The 20,402-nt window shown below is 39.5% G+C and overlaps 1 protein-coding gene across 2 annotated transcripts in view; it reads right to left on the reverse strand.

Annotated features, from left to right (window-relative positions):
• The window catches only part of grid1b (glutamate receptor, ionotropic, delta 1b), a 705,375-nt gene that overhangs the window by 463,432 nt on the left and 221,541 nt on the right, over positions 1-20,402 (reverse strand). The window lies entirely within an intron of this gene.

Raw genomic sequence — 20,402 nt, forward strand, 5'->3', positions numbered from 1 at the left:
TACATATAAATATATAAAAAGAGAAAATAAAAAAATAAAAGACATAAACATAAGTCATGAGTCAAAGTGAAAGCCTTCGAGCTTTGTCACTGAAGGACCTGCTGCTGACCAGCTCTGTTCCACATGGTGTCTTCCAGGTGGACCCAGTTAAGCTATGGAATTGACCCAACTAAAGCTTCCATTCAATACAACAATAGCAAGCAGGGATGATGGATTTAGGTCAACAGAGAGCCAATGCGCTGGATATAAAGAAGGCCAATACAAACCACCTGCAGCTGTTTAACAATGATTCTGTGTTTGTTTGTCTTACCTTTCGTATCCAGACAATGGAAGGGGGAGAGGAAGAAGAGCCAGCACAGCAGGGCAGCACCGAAACATAGAGAGAAAGAAAGACACTTTTATTAGTGTGTGAATGAGATAAAGCAACAAAACAAGCTGCTCTTGTAACTCAGCCCTGTAGATCACTCAGCACCTGGAGCTGCATCTAGGAGCCAACTGACATCAGAATTCCTTAACAGCATTCATCACATCACCTAGACTGTTTATTCAGCAAAAATGCAGCCAAACCAAAAGTAGATATGGGAACAGCTCAGTCGTGTTATTGGACTACTGCACTCGCTAAAGCATGATGCTGCAGAATACAAAACACCCTCCGAATCCTGAAAGCATTCCAGGGCTCAGTGTGGGGCTCCTGCTGTGTGCTGGATCGCTGCATCCACTGGAGGCTGTTTTGTCTCCAGTGTCCCTGAAGATGATTCTGGTAAATTTGTTAAGGTTGCTGAACAAAGCCACTCTGACTCAGAGAAATCAGACATGCAGACTGGAAAGAAAAATACCCTTGATATATTATAAGACTAAAATATGGCTGAGCTGAGTCTGTGGATGCCAAAAATAATCAGGCCAAGTGTGACCGTATGCCTCCCACTAATACAAACGTTCAAATGTAAGGAGTCCGACAAGGCTGACCCATTTGTGCAGCTAATGTTACGCTTGTCAGGATCATTTGCCTCAGGAAAATGTGAGATTAAAGGCACCAGAAGGACGACAAGATTCCAGAGGGAAGCAAATGGAAACAGAGCTGAGCTCATACAGTGCACCACCAAACACCAACAGACCAGCTGAGCAGAGACGACAAATACTGAGCAGATTCTACAGAGCTGAGCTTTATCTGTGTACTCTGGTCCAATAAAGCCTTAAGCTGGTCTTAGAAGTGAGACGTATGACGACAATGGTTCTGATGTTCATTTGTTAATTCTCAGGGGTTCATCACATCATTTGGTGCTTCTTCCAAACACCCTAAAGTTATAGAGAGTACAAATTGCGGAATTATCTTGATACATTCATGCATCAATTATTTTATGTTTGCTAGAGGTTGTAGGGAGGACATGTGGCAAAACGTCTGTTTAAAAAAAAATAACATTGAAAAAAGCAGACAAAGTGCCGGACTAAGTATGACTTTGGTTAAGAACACGGACATGCCAAGCTTTTGTTTGCTTCAGGAGGGACTGGTGCACTTCACAAAATACTGGACATCAGGAGGAAAGAACTGTTTTTGGAAATATTGAAGCAACATCTCCTGAAACCAGTCAGGAATTTCAAGTTTCGGTGGAAATGGATTTTTCAAATGGACAATGACAATAACCATACCACCAAATTAGTTGCAAAGGTAAACAAAGGAAAACAAAGTCAATGTTTTCAAAAGCCCTGAGCTAAGTCCCATAGAAATTGTGGGCAGAGCTAAAAAGGTGTACACGAGTCAGGTGTTAATCTTAAATAAATGGTGATGTGTATTTTTATAATACCTGAAAACATAGTAAGGCTAAGAATTATTCATACCCCTGGCAGATTTGGGTGTAAAGTAATCTTAATTGTACCTACGCAGTTCTTCTGACTGAAGGTAATATTAATGTTTTGAAGTGGCCCAGCAGGAGTCCCAAATTAATTTTAATTGAGAATCTGTGAAGGGAAGTAAATATGAAGATAGCAGGAAAGAGCCCTTTTAACCTATCCCTAACGATAAAATGTCACAATCTATATGAGTTTTATTTACCATTTTATTTATCACAAATCATTTTGGGCAGGTAATTTTTTTAGCCATTTTTTTTTTTTTTACATTTCTGTATTCTCCAGTAGAGCCCATCTTATTTACAATCAGAAACAAATGTCTTGGTTGAATGAAAATAACTTCAAATTGAAATCTGCCTGGAGTTTTACTAATTTTGGTCCTAAATGTCTCTGGTTTAAACTTTACATGCAGTAATTAGCATGAAGACAATCGTCATTTACTTTGAAAGTTCATAAGATTTCTCATATTTAGAAAGAAAATTCCTTTTAGTATTACAGGTCATGAGCATTCTCTGAGGCTTCTGAAACATACTTTACCACACCATTTGGAAGCACAGGCACAGACCAGTTTGGCTGTGATTAACCCAAGGAACTTCAACGGAGCAGGATCAATCACCGCTAAAGAAACCAAGATCTACGTGCGGCTCTGGCTGCCTCAGGCTTCGAGCATCCAGAATAAGCAGAAACTTGTGCTGCTAAAGTAGAAGATGGTAAATAACTGCTTGGCTAAACAACTTGGAACTAGAGTAAATTTATGTAAGAAATGGCTAAAAACTGAAAGATCAATTTTTAAAGTTTTCTTAATGTGAATGTCAGCTCTTTTGTGGCACATACACTTTGTTGCATTAGTTCATAATTTTGCCTCTTCAATATGAGCTCACTTGTAATATTCTTTCCAATTTTTCTTCAAACAGATATTTAAACTGCATTCCAAACCTCCAAGGTTTTCTGAGTTTATTGATAATAAACAGGCCAGGAAGGTGCCACACGCAGCAGAACTCCTGGTTTGTCTGCTCCAGTTTATCCATCAAGTGTATTTGATGAGCGGCTCACGCAGCCACACCACAGTGACCTGTGTAAGTAGAGGTGATATAATAACCATCGTTTATCAAAGCTAATGATTTCTGCTTGTCACTGTCTGGCCTGCTGTCGTTTTGACGGATGGTCTCGGCCTGCTTGGCTGGTGACACCAAAGGTGACGCCGCTGTTTGCTGGTTAATAATGAGAGTCGACATCGCTGTTGATGGGAGATGAACGAGCTGTGTACTTCCACCATTGCTGGCTCCTTCATCCTGACAGATTGGAGTCTGGATTTAAATGGATCATCTCCAACAGTCACGCTGTGCCAAAACCCTGATCTCAAAGGAAAGCCTTGTTACTTATTATGTTTTCCTTCAGCACAATGCAGCAGTCATAAATGGGTCAGAAGTCAATTCCCAACAAAATCTCCAAGGAAATCCACCTGGAAGTGTTTACTTTCTTCACAAGTGTTAACAGGACTCCACAGGGCAACAGAAGTTTAATGACTGGTCAATATTAAATTATAGACTTCCCACTTAAACCTCTATGCAAGCATGCACATTTAACATTGTGCAAGCATGTAAGAGCTGATGTACACACGTAAAGGTTGATATGATTAAAATGTTGAACTAAACAAAGCAAACATTTTGTTTAAACTGGCTTTGCTGAAGACATCAGCAGGTAGACTTTATCCTTCTTACCAGCAGGATTTGGAGGCCAGCAGCAAAGTCAGATGGATGAAGGCTTCCAAAGGGAGAAAAATTAAAGTAAATTTTCATATATTTATAGGAGTCTTCTTTTCTTCCCGTTACACTAAAATGTAACATGTTAAAAACCACCCACTTAACAATGTAAGTGAAGAAAAAGAAGAAATATGTCCACCTGTTACAGAAGAACATGCAACGGGTGCCAGAACCGATTCTGTGTACCTGCAGGGGGGGCATGTGTCATCATCTGTTTGATGTTTAATAATGCAGGCCAACAACTCCGCGGGGGCTTCGTTTCTCTGTGAAAAGTCTTAAACTGGATTTATTGATAAACTCAGCAGGAAGTTTAACTGGAATGCTTGCAAACATTTCATGAAAGCAGGTTGTCACATAGATCATGCAGCTCCACTCTTGTTTAAACAGTCAATCTTGCTTGCCAAGACACCTTTGCACTATGAAATGTATTGCAAGTTCAGAGTGAGAGTTACTATGCAACACTTTCCTTTGCAGTGTGTTGAAAGTCACTCAGTCCTCTTGCTGTCATATGACCGTTTATCAAAACCAGACATACTTTGCTTCCAGTCAAAGGAGGTTTGATGACAATCTGCACCACAAAAAAGTTCTGCTGCTCCTCCTCAACAAAACAGAACCTTATGATCTCAACGACTTCTTTAATCTAGAATAACCTTGGAAGGTTCTCGCTAAGCTAAAGTTCACAGCACCAGGAAATAGCCAGCACCACTCATGGCCAAGATTTTAAAATTGGCCCCAAAACCGCCCATCCTATAACATAACTTAGAAAATGTAGCAACTGTTCAGTGATCAGAAGAGGCTTCTTATTCCTCGAGTGGCTCTGATCAGTCATCAGCAGGTCAAACACTAAAAAATCTTATTTGTGTTTCTTCAGCTGATTAAATGTATCAAAACTAAGAACTCCCAGTTGTTTGGTCAATGAACACATCAACTAATGGAATATCCTTTAATGCACATTTCTGTGATAAGCTAGAATCAGATGAGGTTTAAGGACATTCTGCATGTTTGATGCATAAATGGGAATAATCTTGTAATTCCTTTATTTTCTGATCAAAATGATCAAAATCAAAAACAACAGATTGAACCTCAGAGAAAATTGGCCAGGTAAAAGCCTGAGTGGCCCAATTTAAAATCCATCTGATTTTTGTGCAGTTGACATTCAGGATGTAAAAGGAGGAAGATTATTTTGTGAAAGATATAAATCAATGCACTGGATAAGCAAACTGAGCATTATCATTTTGTCAACTTTTTGAGGTGCCTGGTTTTTATAGCATTCCATTCTCTTAACCCTAGAAAACATTAGAGAACCTCCACCTTTGTTATTTAGTACTTGAAAACATATAGGGGGCACTAAATGTCCAACAAAACAAAAACTCCAAATTTGCCTCGTTACATTATATGATGCTTCTAAAAGTTAACATTTTTCTGATTTATAGAATAATGGACAAGAAAAACCATTTGTGTTTGGTGTAACTCTAAAGCCTTCAGATATCATAATAAACAAAGACTGAAAGATTATATGATGGTGAGCTGGCCAGGTCATGCTGCATCAAGTCTTCTCTGAACTATGACACCTCCAGCTCTATGCTTCATAGCTGGTATGGGGTTGTCCTAGAACAATGTATCTTGTTTATGCCTGACATGTGCTCTATTCTGGCGTCCAAATATTTCAGATTTTGGCTCAATTGTCCAAAGAAACATATTGCAGAGGTCCTGGTCTTTATCTATGTTCTCTCTGATGAACTTTAGTCTGACCTTCCTGTTTTTCTTGGAGAGCATACGTTTCTTCCCTGCACACCTACCATGCAAGTGAAATGTGTGCCCCTCTTTCTGATTGTACCGGCATTACCTTGCATGTCAATAGTAATAAGCTGCTGTCTGACTTATCTTAGCGACTTGGGGTCTACTCTCAGAGAGAACGTGCTTTGATGACCAGAACTGGGCATGTTGGCAGTTATTCTGAATGTTCTCCACTTGTAGACTATTTTCTGTACCATGGAACGGCTGATTTACATTTCTTTTGAGACCTCTTCAAATCCCTAACCAGACCAACCCCTTACTTACCCCTTAATGGATCTTCTTTCTGAATGCCCCATAAAGTTATTTTGATTAAAGTCAGGAGTACATCAAATTAAATGTCTGATGTTTAAGCAGAGCAAAATTTGTTCTGATGTTAAATATCCTCATATCCAAATTTGTCAGAGAAACACGCAGGGTAGGTTGTTACCCTGGTGTTGATTCTCAGTCATCCAGGACATGGCAATCAAGTGCCTAAGCAGAAGTCAGCTAGACCACTTCTCTTGTTTTTTGAAGATGACTCACTTCTCATCCTAAAGGTTTGTCTAGTTCTGAACATGGCTAGGAAGACCAAACTCGTCTCCCTAGACGACTTTACAGCAGTTAAAACCTTGGGACATGTGACCAAAACAACACACATTGCATCATTAGTGAATGGTTTGGATTGTCAGGCAACAATGATCCTGCCTAAGAACTTTGGAGATTAGGGTGAATTAATTTTTCATTGACCTCACATTGTCCATGTTCTGTCATCTGTTAGTGGCCAGAAACAGTTTTAAAAGCAACTTCACCTATTTTCACAGAAGCAGACATCACTTTTGAACTTTCCAGCAAGTAATCAATGAATCAGAGAAGCAGGGGCATTTTTGAAAAGGTCAACCACATGCAGACACACTATTTTTGGTTGGAAGAGGTCTGTCTGGAAAACAGAAGCTGACATCAAACATGGCTGGACAGTAAATCATCCACACCACAGAAAAACAGCAATTCCCTGTATCACTTTAAGTTATGTACCTGACCATGAATATGCCAGAACAAGGTAGGAGCACATTTTGGCTTTTCTGTACATGCAGCAAGAATCTGATAAGTGGACAAACAGATAAGTGGACAAAAAGTCAGGAAAAGTCTTTAAAAAAGTCAATGTGTTTCTTTACAAAATTAAATCAATGTTTAACAGTGAATACAGCAACAGTAAATTGTGAGTCGAAGCACAAGATATTACTGACATATTACTGCATGACTGCTGCTGGTTGTGGGGAGCCACAGTTCATTGAGGAAACCAGGAACGCCAATATGTACTGCAACACACTAAAGCAGAGCATGATCCCCTCCCTTCAGAAACTGGGCCGCAGAGCAGTTTTCCAACATAATAACGATCCCAAGCACACCTCCAAGATGACCACTGCCTTGCTAAAGAAGCCGAGGGTAAAGGTGCTGGACTGGCATAGCATGTCTCCTTATCAAGCATCTGTGAGGCATCTTCAAAGAATGAAAACGGAGCGCAATGTCTCTAACATCCAGCAGCTCCATAATGTATTCATGGAGGAGTGGAACAGGATTCTAGTGGCAACCTGTGAAGATAAAATGAACTCCATGCCCAAGAAAGTTAAGGTAGTGCTGGAGAATAATGGTGCCCAAACAAAACATCGACACTTTGAACACAGTTTGGACATTTTCACTTGTGGGTGTAGTCACTTTTTTGGCAGCAGTTTAGATATTAATGGCTGTGTGTCGAGTTATTTTAAGGGACAGCAAAGGTACATAATAAAATATTGACAAAGATGTGATGAATGTACTCACTTTTGTGAGATACTGTAAGTTATATGACCTTAATGGTTTTGCAATGTTACTGCTTTTTATTTCTAAGTCTAAGTTTAAAAAACACGATGTACTCACGTCAACTGTGATGTAAGCATTTTGGACACAATTGCAAATCTCACAGGACCATGACTCTTGTGGTGTTCAGCCAAGTTCAAATTCCTGTCTGTGCAACTGCAGACGATTTTCTGTAAAATGTAAAACATTATCAGCATGGCCATGAACTTTCACCATCGCAGTTTTCATTTTAGTAAAGCAGAAATCCCTAGAGTAGACTTGAATGTTTCGACACTTTCAGTTGTATTTTCCAGCATTTTCTGGAAGAGGTTAGAGGCATGTATTCTGGAGATGAATTATTGTACACCCTCTGTCCCAAGGTAAACTGTCCTCCCACACAGGAGTAACACTGACAACACAAACAGATGAAGAAAACAATGGCCAGATCTAAGGTCAATCATTATTCCCTGGCACATAACTCCTGCTCTGTGTGTGTGTGTGTGTGTGTGTGTGTGTGCGCGTGGGCACATGGGTGTGTATGTGTATTTTCATCTCTGATGCACTCGACACAAACACACAGAGATATTTTACATATGGCCACCCAGGAACCTCGGTGGCCATATGTAAAAGCTGGAAAGCGGGAACGTTTGAGGTCAGGCAGTCACTCAGGGAGGCTTTCTGGAAAGTGAAACATCGGGATTTTAAACTTTTACAAAGAGTGTGCTCATCTCTGTTCTACCTGCTGTTTTATGAATACTTCTAAACCTCTGCGGAAAAGTCAAAGTGGCCATTTGTCTTTTTAATTGTGCACCTGGTAGTCTCAGGTGTAAATGGCCTCCTGCTGCTGCTAAAGTGTGTTCTGTCATCTGAACGGACTACTGGCTGCGCTCATACAGACAGGAAAACCGGTCCTCCGTGGATAAATTAATAAGGGTTGGAAGTCTGTAAAGTTAAAACATTTTCACATCCTTAATGTCCCTGCAGGCCACAACACAAACTTAAGAGGTTTAGCTAAATGAAACCAAACAAGTGGTTAAGAGGCCATCAAGCTGCTGATTGGCTCTTCCAGCTCCACCTTACAACAGTTGCCAGTAATCCCTATAATTAAGTTGGTGATTAAAAGCCAGGAATGGTGCAGGAAGCCTGCTTTCCACTGCCTGCCATTATACAGAAGGTCAGAAAGCACATTTTAAGGACATTTTTGAAAGACTGGTCTACAAGTCTATGCAGCAGGTTGTTGTGCAGGAAGAATTCAGCATACAAATCTGGGCAACACCTTTTTTATACAGAACATATGAGACCAATTTATTTAGCGTTCATGAAATTTGATAAAAAGGTTCAAATGTAGAGTGCATAGAATGTTGAGTGAAGTTGAGTGAATGCACATTTAGAGATTATACTTCTCATGTTTCATTTTGGACTGGTGCGATTGATCGGTTTCGACCTTTGAAATCTTGGCATACGATCCCAAAGTTCTGTTAAAACGTTTTCTTCTTTGATTAAAATGATGAAAATAAAACATGTTTAAACTGAAATAATAAGCACTGAAATGTTGAGATTAAATTTTTACAAAATGTAGAAAAATCAGAGCCTTAGTGCATTTCTGAAAGCTGCACTCAGTCTGTTCCCAGAGTAATCAAGATATTATACAGAGGCCACAGGGTCAGGACAGAAGTTTGCACTTGATTGGCTCAGGTTAATTACAGCAGCAGACTAATAGATGCATGTGCAAGAGATCAGGTGAGGGTGACTGAACCCTCCAAACTACCTGATGTCCGAACCTTTCCAGTTTTCGCTATTTGAATCTTCGTTAACTCATCTTCTCCTTATCCTCTCCAAACCACATGGAGACCCCAAAGATCTTAAAACCTAAAACTTCAGTTTAAACCCTCAAACCAATAAGTACTTTATAGTCATTCAGCCATTCAAAGGTCCCTTCAAGTTCAACACTCCATCTTGTTATTTGGAGGTCATTACTAAATTTGCTCAGCTGTACCTTGTAGTCCTTTAGTTCACACGCTCTAGGTTATTTCTATCCCTTTATTCCGCAATGAGACTGAAGCAGTTCTTGTCTCCTTTCTGTCAGTTTTATATTCTGGAATGTTTATCAGCATTGATGGACACGTGGAGAATGTGGATGCAGGTACATGTTTTACAGCCAGATAAAGTGTAGGAGTGTTTCTGATACTTTAGGAATGTATTAAAGATTTTTGAGATTGAAATGAAGTTGGATCTCCTATTTTACTAAGATTTACCCGAGTTAAGATTTATTCACATCTTTTGAAATAATGAATGGTATACTTCGAGAGCCTGCATTCTCAAAATCCATCAACAACTGTGGCCAAAAGGCGCAGAAAACTAAACAACTTCTTCAACACACAGGCGCATGTCAAAATAATGTAATATTATTTAGTTATTTCAGTAACTCGTCACTCAGGGAAACACACAGACTGATGTCTTCAAGCCTTTATTCCGCATCATTACACATAATTCCAATTTAATGTGATGTTCCTATAGTTCAAACTGGACCATCTGCTTTTACTGAACCCCTCTGCTTTAAGTTCTTACTTCACTATAGTGAGGTCGGCAGACAACGAAAGCTGTTAACAGGGTGTGGGCAACAAGTCAAGGTTACAAAACTAGGATCCTAGAAAGTGAATCCAGGCTGTATTTATCCTGCATTTCCTGAATTGGAAATTTGTCCAATAACTGTGAAGAGTTTTTTCCTGGAAACTTTAACTCCACCTCAGGGTTAACTGGGAATCATTCATAGGATTTTTTAAGAACCAGAAATGACCAATTAACACAATGGTTTTTAAACTTCTGACCTCATCTACAAAATGGAAAATGGATAGTTTATTGGTACATATGGGAACATTCTGTCCAGAAAAGACAATGAGCTTCTACAGAAGTAAAACACATTATATAAATTAATTACAGAGAGACTGATGTTTTCAATCCTTTCTTTCTGTTAACTATGATGATTTTTTGCTTGCGCCTAATAAAAACACAAGATTTAAGGTTAGAATATTACTCTACACCGTTAAAATAATACATTTTAATACAGAAACATGGGCTAAATTAAGAGTATGTTTAATACCTGCTTAATTGGTGTTATTTTAAAAGGGTGCTTTTAATCTGACAAATGAGCCTTGTCTGAACCCATATTCTAATTTATTAAATATGACTGTATATTCCTCTGGCTTTAATGGATGCACTAATGTTGGATCCTGGAAAACTATTCATTCCATGAAAACAAGGTGAGTCTACCTCAAACTGAGGACTTCAGGAGAGAGGATTGATAGCTTGATGAGGATTTTAGGTTCAGAGCAGCATCCACAGCAATTTTGTTTAAATAACACCTCAGTGGTAAAGGAGCTGATCTTAAGGTCAGAGCCCATAATTTACTGGTTTCTTTACCCCCGAGACAAAAAGCCAACGATCTGAAGCACATAAAAACAGTTTTTTCTGCAGGATTTCCTGTAGGCTGAGACGTTTAAATATCTTTCTAAAGTTTAAGAAGAAGAAGTTAATGCATTTTTAATTTCTGACCACAATATATTTGCCAAGTCCTGATTATTTGGACAAGGTGGCCTGGTCATACAAAGATTAACATTAGGAATTATGTCCCTGTTTGCTTTGGAATGGTTGGGATCTTATGCTCTTGAAGAGGCTGAGGCAGACTGGGATGCCTGGATTATTTTTTCTACTCATGCTGATACTTCGGTTTTAAAATGGAAGAATGGAGGGAAGGTTTGGCCTAACCCAAAGCCCTCTGGGGTTTCCCAGATATGCACGTCCTGGATTTGGTGCCCTAACGTGGGTCACAGCAGCATTCAACAGCTCTGCTAACTCACCATTCCATTTGCAAGAGAAGAATTAAGAACCTCATTCAGTGACAGAAGGAAAGGAATCTGAATTTGTTAAGAGTCTTTACTTATTCCTTACTCTCATTTTCTGCTGTTTAATTTTGGTCTCACTTGGGAATTGATACAAATTTGGCAGCAGTACCTGTTTAGGGATAGATGTGCTCAAGATTGAAGAATGTCTCTCCATCATGGTTATGCAGCATCTTCAGGAATGAAGCACCATGTTTCTCTGCTGACCCCAGCTTGTCCTCTTCCAAACATATATGTATCAGCTATTAGGAACACACTTCCTGTATAGAGACACTTTCAATCCTACAAATGACCTTTAAACTTGTAGTTTAAGAAAAATATATTTAGTATTTCCCTTTCAGAGAGCTTTGATGCTGTATAATCAAGTGCATAATTCTATACCTGTTTCCCTAACGTTTTTTCTTACATGTATCATGTCTTTAAAGCCTCCTTAGTGGAACAGGAAGTTGTTGTGCTGCAGGGCAGCAAGAGGCCTCATGGTGCAGAGTATAGCAGTTGGTCTGAGTGAAAACTTGTTTTTCAGATTTGCTTTGTGCTTAATCATTTTTGCTGTTAAACAATGTTTACACCACTGGGCTGCAGACATGAAGCTGGACCACATGATAGATGCTTTTAAAGAGAAACAGGCTTTTCTGAGCAATTCAGACCATTCTTGTCAATTTTTTCATAAAGAAAAAACTACAAGGCCCACCTTTCCATCCATCCTTCTTGTCTTCTGCTCATCAGAGATTGGCTTGTGGGGGACCCCAAGGTGTTATCGGGCCTAAAAGAAACATTTAGTTCATCCAGCATGTCCTGGGCATGCTCCTCTACATCCCGTTGGACAAGCCAGGAAAAAACCTAAACGGAGGCATCCTGAAGGCATCCATCTTCAAGCCCATGACCATAGGTGAGGTGAGATGATCCAGGAAACACAAAAATCTAATGACTGCTCCAACATCAATTATACCTGGTACTCAGACCTCTAGGTAGCAACCACCTTTTTGTCGCTGTAATGTGCACATTAATACAAGTGTGCCTACAGGAACCAGATCTATATTTTCGTAGTCATATTAATCTATAGTATTACATTCACAGCACCTCTGCTGTCAGTCTGAAAGTCAGACCGCTGCTTGTTCTGTGATGAATAAAAGATGAAGGAATCTTGTCCAGAAGAAAGTGTGTGATTCTCATTTCTTATTAACTTTGTTTCACTCCAACTCTTGGCATGTCGGTCCGCATCGCCCCATCTGTTTCTCCTAGACTAAAAACATCTGCACTCTCCACTCTGATCTCCAGAGAGTCAGAGAGCTAAAATTGAATGTTGTCACAAGATTGTAACACTGGAAAAGAATGTTGTCTCACGTTTTTATCACTGAATGAATTTAGAACAAAAGCAAACAGATGCAGTGGTTTGTGAAAAGACATGAGATTCTGCTGAAAAGAAAAACATTTAATGTGTTTTGAATTTTACAAGAACTGATCTAAGGACTACATGTGCTTTAGATGTGCCAGGAATTAAATTACAAAACAAACAAGTAAACAGAAAGAAAGGAAAACGCTGAATTAGAAAAGGTGAATTTTGACTGAAGGAAACATCTTCAGCACATCTTCCTAAATTGGTCATAATATTCTGGTTCATCATCGTAGAAAACATGAAGCAAAATGTATCAATTTGTAAAATATAACAGGTGATTTAAAGTGATGCTGCTCACCGTCAACTTCACTTAACTGCCTTCAGCTCAGTAAGCATTTTCGCTCTGCTGGGAAGCTGAGAACTCCTAATAGCAGGAAGCAGCTCGGAGGATGTTGCTCACGTCGCCATCATGACAGATTCTAATATCCCTATTACATTATTGTGTATGTGGCTACAGTTTCAGTGGTGTGTGAACATATGATGTCATTGATCACCAAATGAAATCGTTTTGCAGCATGGGCACCACAGCTCCGACATCCCATTTATACCACACGTCTGGCAGTTCTAAAGAATTGTTGCAGCTGTGACTCAAATATTGCAGCAATGACCCAAAGACAACAAATAAAATAATCTTACACCATGCTATCCAGATACTTCACTGACCCCGGCAAGCTGTAAACTTGAAATTGAAAATGGTGGCTTGTCTTAATTTGTATTAAATTTTGAAAATAATTACCTGCCTACTAGTGAAGTTTCATTCACAGATATTCAGTTTATTATAAATAAATACAATACTGTGACATCATGGAAAAGTACCATATGGTGAAGTAGAACAACCCAGACACACTCTGTAATTCAGAACAGAAGCACATCAAAAACACATTTTTTATTTTCCAAGATGCAAGCGGACTTGATGTTCTGGAAAATCTCCTTCGCTTCCTCACATTTAGACCCAAGCAACATACGTCTTTCCAACACACCAGCATACATGATGAAATTGGAAACCATGTGACTGCAAGGTAATGTCTTCAGAATCAAAGAAACATTCAGACTGAACAGAGGTTATCTAGCTAGCAATAAAGATGAGACCATTCCAGAAAATGTCATTCTTAGTTTGTAGAACCAGATGTCCATTCAAACAATCAGAGAAGTTTCCAACAAACGTTCAGCAAAGACAGAGAGGATTGGGAAGATGGTCGATACATCAATTGTTTCGAAAAAAACAAAATCCTGAAAAAGAGTACCTCATCCAGCTGAGTGTTTCAATAGTACAAAACTGCAGATTTAACACCACTGTAAGACCCAACACCTAATGGGAATTTTTAAAGAAATGTTCCTTTTCATTTAAGCCTGGAATTTTTGTTTTTGTTGTTGGTGGTTTGCTTTCAAAAAGTTATGAATTAATTTTTATGAAATTTTCAGACAAGGGGCGTATTAACACAAGAAACAGATTCAATTTTAGATTACATTCTGGCTATTGTGTGACAACTGGGAATTCCCAAATGGTTTGCGTCTCTCTCAGCAACTGACATGTGGTGCCCTTGGTGGAGGTCTGCACTCCCTGATTTTCTAGTTTTATTATTTCAGCCTTCTTAAATTTCCTAATTTTTTTCTTCTTACCTAATAACATAAAATATTATAACCCATTTTTCACATGAACACACTTTAAGCCAGCTGCATCAGATGGTAATTTTTGCTGTTAGTAAACGATCTACCTCCTCTGGCAGCAGGACCTTACAGGGTGCAGGTTAAAAACCTTGCAGTAACATAATAAAGCTTTAAATCTGCATTCGACAGTTGCATCATTTTCTTGTTTTTCCACTAGTGAAAGCTCTGAAGCAAAACCATCCTCACATTAAAGTCAACAGTGACTCTTTATTTATCTAAACCATATGTCAGAGATATTTTTGTGTTGCTCCCTTTAAACAATGTACAATTTCTTATCATTCCTGCTACATCCCATTATCCAGCTGTTCCCATCCTCCTCTCCTCCCATCTCATTGATCCCTGGGCATGATATGCTGCCTGTGCATAAGGATCTCTTCGTTGCTACTCGAGATACAGTGCTCTGAATTTAATCCTGTCTTTTACAGCCAAAAGCCCCTCAAGAGATCCAGGGACTGGTGGGAATGGCAAGATTGAAGGAAATCAGGAAAGCACGAAGCAAAACAATTAGAGAAAGAATAGTTGCAGCTCTTTATTGTGTTTTTTTTTTCTTCACGCTGAATGTGGAAACATGAGCAGCAAAAATATTTAAAAACACTTTAAAGAAATGTTTAATATTGTCTTGGATCGATGTGCTCTGGCAATTTTTTTTTGTCTTTATTAATACACTATAAAAGTCCCATTTTGACTTGAGAGGCCAGTAGAGTCTTAGGTCTCTAATATGTGAAATAAAATTGTTCTCATCTCGTCTGCCAATATTCTTGCATTGATGTAGGTTAGGAATTTAAATGCTGTACTGTTTGTCCTTGGACCTAATTTAAGGTATGAACAATAAATAATTATTTAACATTAATCAAAAATGCAAAGAAACTTTAAACTGCTTTAATCATTGTGAAAATTGAGAAAGCTGTAATACATATCCCATCATAGATATAAAAATATATTTTTAAACCCATGTTAATGATGAATTTCTGAATGAAACTCAGAGCATTTTAGTTTGGCTCTGTAATGCTGTATCTAAAACCCATTAATCCCTGTATTCATGTTGTCCATTACTTTTCTGTCAACTGCTCTATGTGGCATCTGAGTGTTTTCTTCTCCTTATTAGGAGTAGGAAAGATTTTTAAAAGCAGGAGACCATCTTCTAATTGTAAACATAAAACTTTAGTCTCTAAAACATTCTTTGTAAGCTAGGAAGAAATGAGATCTCAAGTTGGTTTATTTTGTCAATATAGATTTCAGCTGAAGAGACATCTATGTGCTCTTTATTATGAAGCTACAGCTACCATTAACAGATTGTTAGAAACCCCTAACAGCCCATGGTCCATAAACATCACTGTCTAATTGACTTCACCCTTTTACAGTAAAATGTGCATGCAGCACAGCACCTGCAAGAGTTGCAATCTGTAGCTTACACACTGGCTTGCTTTCACTCCTGATTATAAAGATTGTTCATGAGTCCCAGTAATCAAGTCTATGGCTACATTCACACTGCAGGTCTTAATGTTCAATTCTGATTTTTTGGTGAAATCCGATTTTTTTGCGTGGTCGTTCACATTTTCAAATATATGTGACTTGTAGTGATCTCCTGTGTGAACGCATTCATACAACTCAAGTGACCCGCATGCGCAGTAGAAGACGCAATGACGTGAGATGTAGCGAGCCCGCTTAGTATTTGCGGAAGTGAATATGGATGGAAATGTTGGCCTGTATTTAGCGATTTTTAAGTTGTTTTCCAACCGGAGCCTGCATATTAACAACGCAGTATATTTAAGAAAATCGGAAAGAAAGAGAGCCAAGTTTTTGGCCATGGCATTTTGTGGGGCAGTGGCAACGTCGTCAGTACAGAGAAATGTGTGGGTTCGGAGTTGAAGCCAGCAGTGGTGGGATAGTGATGTGAGCGGCTTTAATGACACGAACTTCATTCATAATTTTCGAATGACAAAGACAACCTTTATGTGCATATGTGCATATTTTTCTTCCCGCTTCCATGTAGCAGGACCCAGAATAGTGACGTTTGTCGAGTATCAATGACGTACAGGTTGGATGAATGCGATCTGGCCGTACAGACACAGGTCGCATTTGAAAAGATCAGATACGTATCGGATTTAGGACCACATATCCAAGGCTATGTTCACACTGCAGCTTGAAGTAACCCAAATCTGATTTTTTTGCCCGTATGTGACCTGTATCCAAACTTTTCATGACAGTCTGAATGGCACAAATCGGATTTTTTCAAATGCGACCCAGGCCACTTGGATATATGGTCCTAAATCTGATCTTTCCAAATGCGACCTGTGTCTGTACGGCCAGGTCGCATTAATCCGACCTGTACGTCATTGATACTCAACAAACGTCACTATTCTGGGTCCTGCTATGCGGAAGCGGGAAGAAAACCAACAACCATGGCGCACTGTCCCAATACCCGCACTTCCACCCTTGTGTCCCTGAATTGCGTGTTCCCGTTGATGGGTTCGAGTGCTCAGTGTGTCCCAATTCTCCAGAGTCGTCCTTAGCCCCGCCCCCTTTGTGCCCCACATCCGCCCTTTGGCGAAGCCCGCATCTAAGGGGACTTCGCCGAAGTATATTACCCACAATTCATTGCTGCAGATGACGTTCTGAGCAAAAACCAATCACAACCGTCAACGTAACCAGCCATCAAATCAGAATAATAAGAACTGCGTAAACTTTAGACAGCAAGCCGACAAATATATTTTTTTACTGGTTTTCCAGGCTCAACATAGTAAGATACCACTGGGTTCAGAGTGAGTCTGGGCAGTCAGTAGGTCATAACACTGAAGTTACCTTTCAAACAAACACTGGCGCGGCGAGAGTCTGGTGTATAAGCCTCCTTCACTTCCTGCACTTTCTTCTCCTCAAAACAATTGCTTGTTGAAGTTTTAAATCGTTTTTTTAGCAGCAAGACTGAAACAGCGCTGGTTCCCGCCCTTTTTGATGTTTCTGTTACGGTGCAGAGGTGCAAGTCGATGTCCCAATTCTCCAATTTTGCACGCTTGTAACCTGCGCACTTCAAAACTTACATGCACTTGTACAAAGTACACACTTCACAGAGGGGCGTAGGGTGTAGTGTGGGTATTGGGACAAGACTAAGACGTTGCCTCTGGGTTGGAAGAAGACCTCATCAATTACTGAATGGGATGGGCAGCAACATGCACAGCATTTTTGGAAATTTGGATGTAGTGTGCTTTTATTATATTGTATTACATGTTCAAAGACTGAATAAATGGGGAAAGAAAAATATTCAGTATGAAAAAATATATGATTTTCAAGACTTTGTTTCTGCTCAAAGTCGAAAAGTCTAATACTTAATAAGTGCAATGGTTTTCATTTAAATTTGACATGATTTTTCTTTGTTTTGCAAAATTATCACTTGATTTTGACATTTTATTTATCAGTAGTGCATTCATAAATCCAAAAAGGACTTTTCCAATACCAAACAAAACTCTTACTTTTAGAAATTTCTTGACAAACTGAGCTGTGATAGTGAATTCCTTTTTTGACAAGTCAAATAGTTATATGGAAGCCAATTTTAGCATTTAGTTGTTTCTTTATTTGTGAAACCTGCCGATAATAGGACTGACTGCTCTTCAATTAGGTTAAAGGTAAATACTTTGTATTTAAATGAACAGGATGTTATAAAAATTCTAGAAATTAATCTGGAAAGGTATCAAATTTTGGAACGAAAAATGTGAAGAAAGCCTGAACCCCACTCTGCTCCAACACCCCTGCTGTTTTTCAAGGTACTTGTTTCTTCAAGGAAAAACAGACCACAAGTTTTAAATTCTTTGGGGTAAATAATGCTGAATATGAATGCACGTCACATTTGAGATAATTTTTTTGTAAAAAAAAATAAAATGTTCAAAACCCCATTTTACTTCCACCTCATTAAGTACTACTTAGTGTTAGCCTATCCAATAAAATACACAGGTTTGTGGCAGTAACTTGGCAAAAAGTAACTTGGTCACTAAAACGTCCTCTGAACAACTCCATGTCATTCAGCCTGTTGGATGCTGGAAACTTTGACAGGATATTTTTTCCTCAGACCTATACATGAAGTTGCTGCATGAGTACCTGTCCTACCTCCTACCCCCCCAGTAAGGACAGAAAAGTTTATCCAGCTTCTTGGCATTTCTGTGATTAAACACTAATTCACCAAGGCAGGATACTGCGAGTTGTCTGTGCCATCATCCGTGCTCCGGTCAGGATTACATGACCCCCGCAGCGCCTACGACCTCTTGTTTATCAATGATACCCTCCCCACAGGGTGTGGAGCATTTCCAGCTCAACTCAAACAAAGGAATTTAAAGGGCAACGCTCTGGCTGCTTCCCTAGAGAGCTCTGCTGGACTCTAAAATGGGAAGTGAGCACTGAAAACCTTTTGAATCTGAAATGATTTAAGAAACAATGTGGTGGAAACAAAATACTTTTGCTTTAATGAGGTTTTTACTGTAAGATCAAGAGTAAAACGTAAAAAGCAGAAATCTATTTGATAAAAACCAGGATCTGAATCTAAATTCGCAGTGATTCCCTTGTCTGATAGTACTGACAGTGACCTGACCCGTTGTTTGTTGAGACTTTTAGTTACTCTGGGCATCACCGTGTCCTTGTTCACCCTCAGAGTGGAACAGAAACAGCAGGGCCGCCCATGGCGCTCTGCTGGCTCTGTTGTGAATGTGGTGATAATTGGCCTCCCATCCACTTCAGTCAACTAGCCAAATGCTGGCGGGTCGCTCAGCCAGCCACCTGTGGCGCATTATGGTCTGCACTCAGCTCTAATAAGAGCTAATCCTCTGTGATGAGGCCTGCCGGGACCACGTGTCAGCGAGCATCCTCCATGCAGGTTGCAATCAACAGTGGGGATTGTTTCTGAGGCGTTACAGGTGGGATCCTCTTCCGAATATTTCCTGGATAAAAACTTACCAACAAAGGCGGAGGAGGTCTTTGAAATGCAGTTATATTACTGATCTGTTTGGGTCAGAGCAGCAGTGGCGCCAGACTTTCTTGGTTGTTGGTCATTTTGACTGACAGTGTAAAAAAAATCCTGTCATAATCTATTACCCATCACTTTATTTTTTTTTTTATGATTATAATTAAACATTCAATAGCATTTATTTTCATTCATTTTGATTAATATTCAGTCCAAACAAGCTGAACAGAGAATCCACATCAACCAGAAGAATAAATTTACATTTTTCTCTGCAGTGACAAAAAAACACAGACTGTTGTCCCAGTAACTACATATAAACAATGAAATTAAATGACTGCACTTAAAATATGAACAGATCAAATGATGTGTCATGAACACAGAGTCTCTCAACTTCCTCCGTGTGTGTGTGTGTGTGTGTGTTTGTGAGTGTAATCAAATGTCAGGACTGGAATTGCTGCAGAGGATTTGTCATGAGGTTTTGGACTTTTGCCTCGGACAGATGTTTTCTCGTGGCTATTTTGATGTTGTTCTGAAGGCTGAATCTGTGATCTGCCGCCACACTAGAGACTGGAATTACAAGCTCCACTTTAGCCAAAGTTTTGATATAAGGGAACATTTCTATACTTGAAGTGATCAGGGCCCTGTCCAAATACCCGCACTTCCCTTGTGTCCCTGAATTGCGCGTTCCCGTTGATGGGTTCGAGTGCGTAGTGTGTCCCAATTCACCAGAGTGGTCCTTAGCCCCGCCCCATTTGTGCCCCACATCCGCCCTTCGGCGAAGCCCGCATCTAAGGGGACTTCGCCGAAGTATATTACCCACAATTAATTGCTGCAGATGACGTTCTGAGCAAAAACCAATCACAACCGTCAACGTAACCAGCCATCAAATCAGAATAATAAGAACTGCGTAAACTTTAGACAGCAAGCCGACAAATATATTTTTTTACTGGTTTTCCAGGCTCAACATAGTAAGATACCACTGGGTTCAGAGTGAGTCTGGGCAGTCAGTAGGCCATAACACTGAAGTTACCTTTCAAACAAACACTGGCGCGGCGAGAGTCTGGTGAAAAATGGAAAATATTCGGTTAACACAACCCCTGGGTAAGAGGTGCATTTAACAACATGGCTCTCAGAAGTGGTAAGATGTGCACTTTTATTCCCGAACTGAAAATATTCTGTCAAGTGATGCTCATTTTGCAGGACCCAAAGCAAGTCAGGGTGTGTTCAACCAACACTGAAGCATAATAGTGAGCTGCCATGTAAATAGTATTTACATG

The sequence above is a fragment of the Girardinichthys multiradiatus genome, chromosome 10, assembly GCF_021462225.1.
Source record: "Girardinichthys multiradiatus isolate DD_20200921_A chromosome 10, DD_fGirMul_XY1, whole genome shotgun sequence".
Lineage (NCBI taxonomy): Eukaryota > Metazoa > Chordata > Actinopteri > Cyprinodontiformes > Goodeidae > Girardinichthys > Girardinichthys multiradiatus.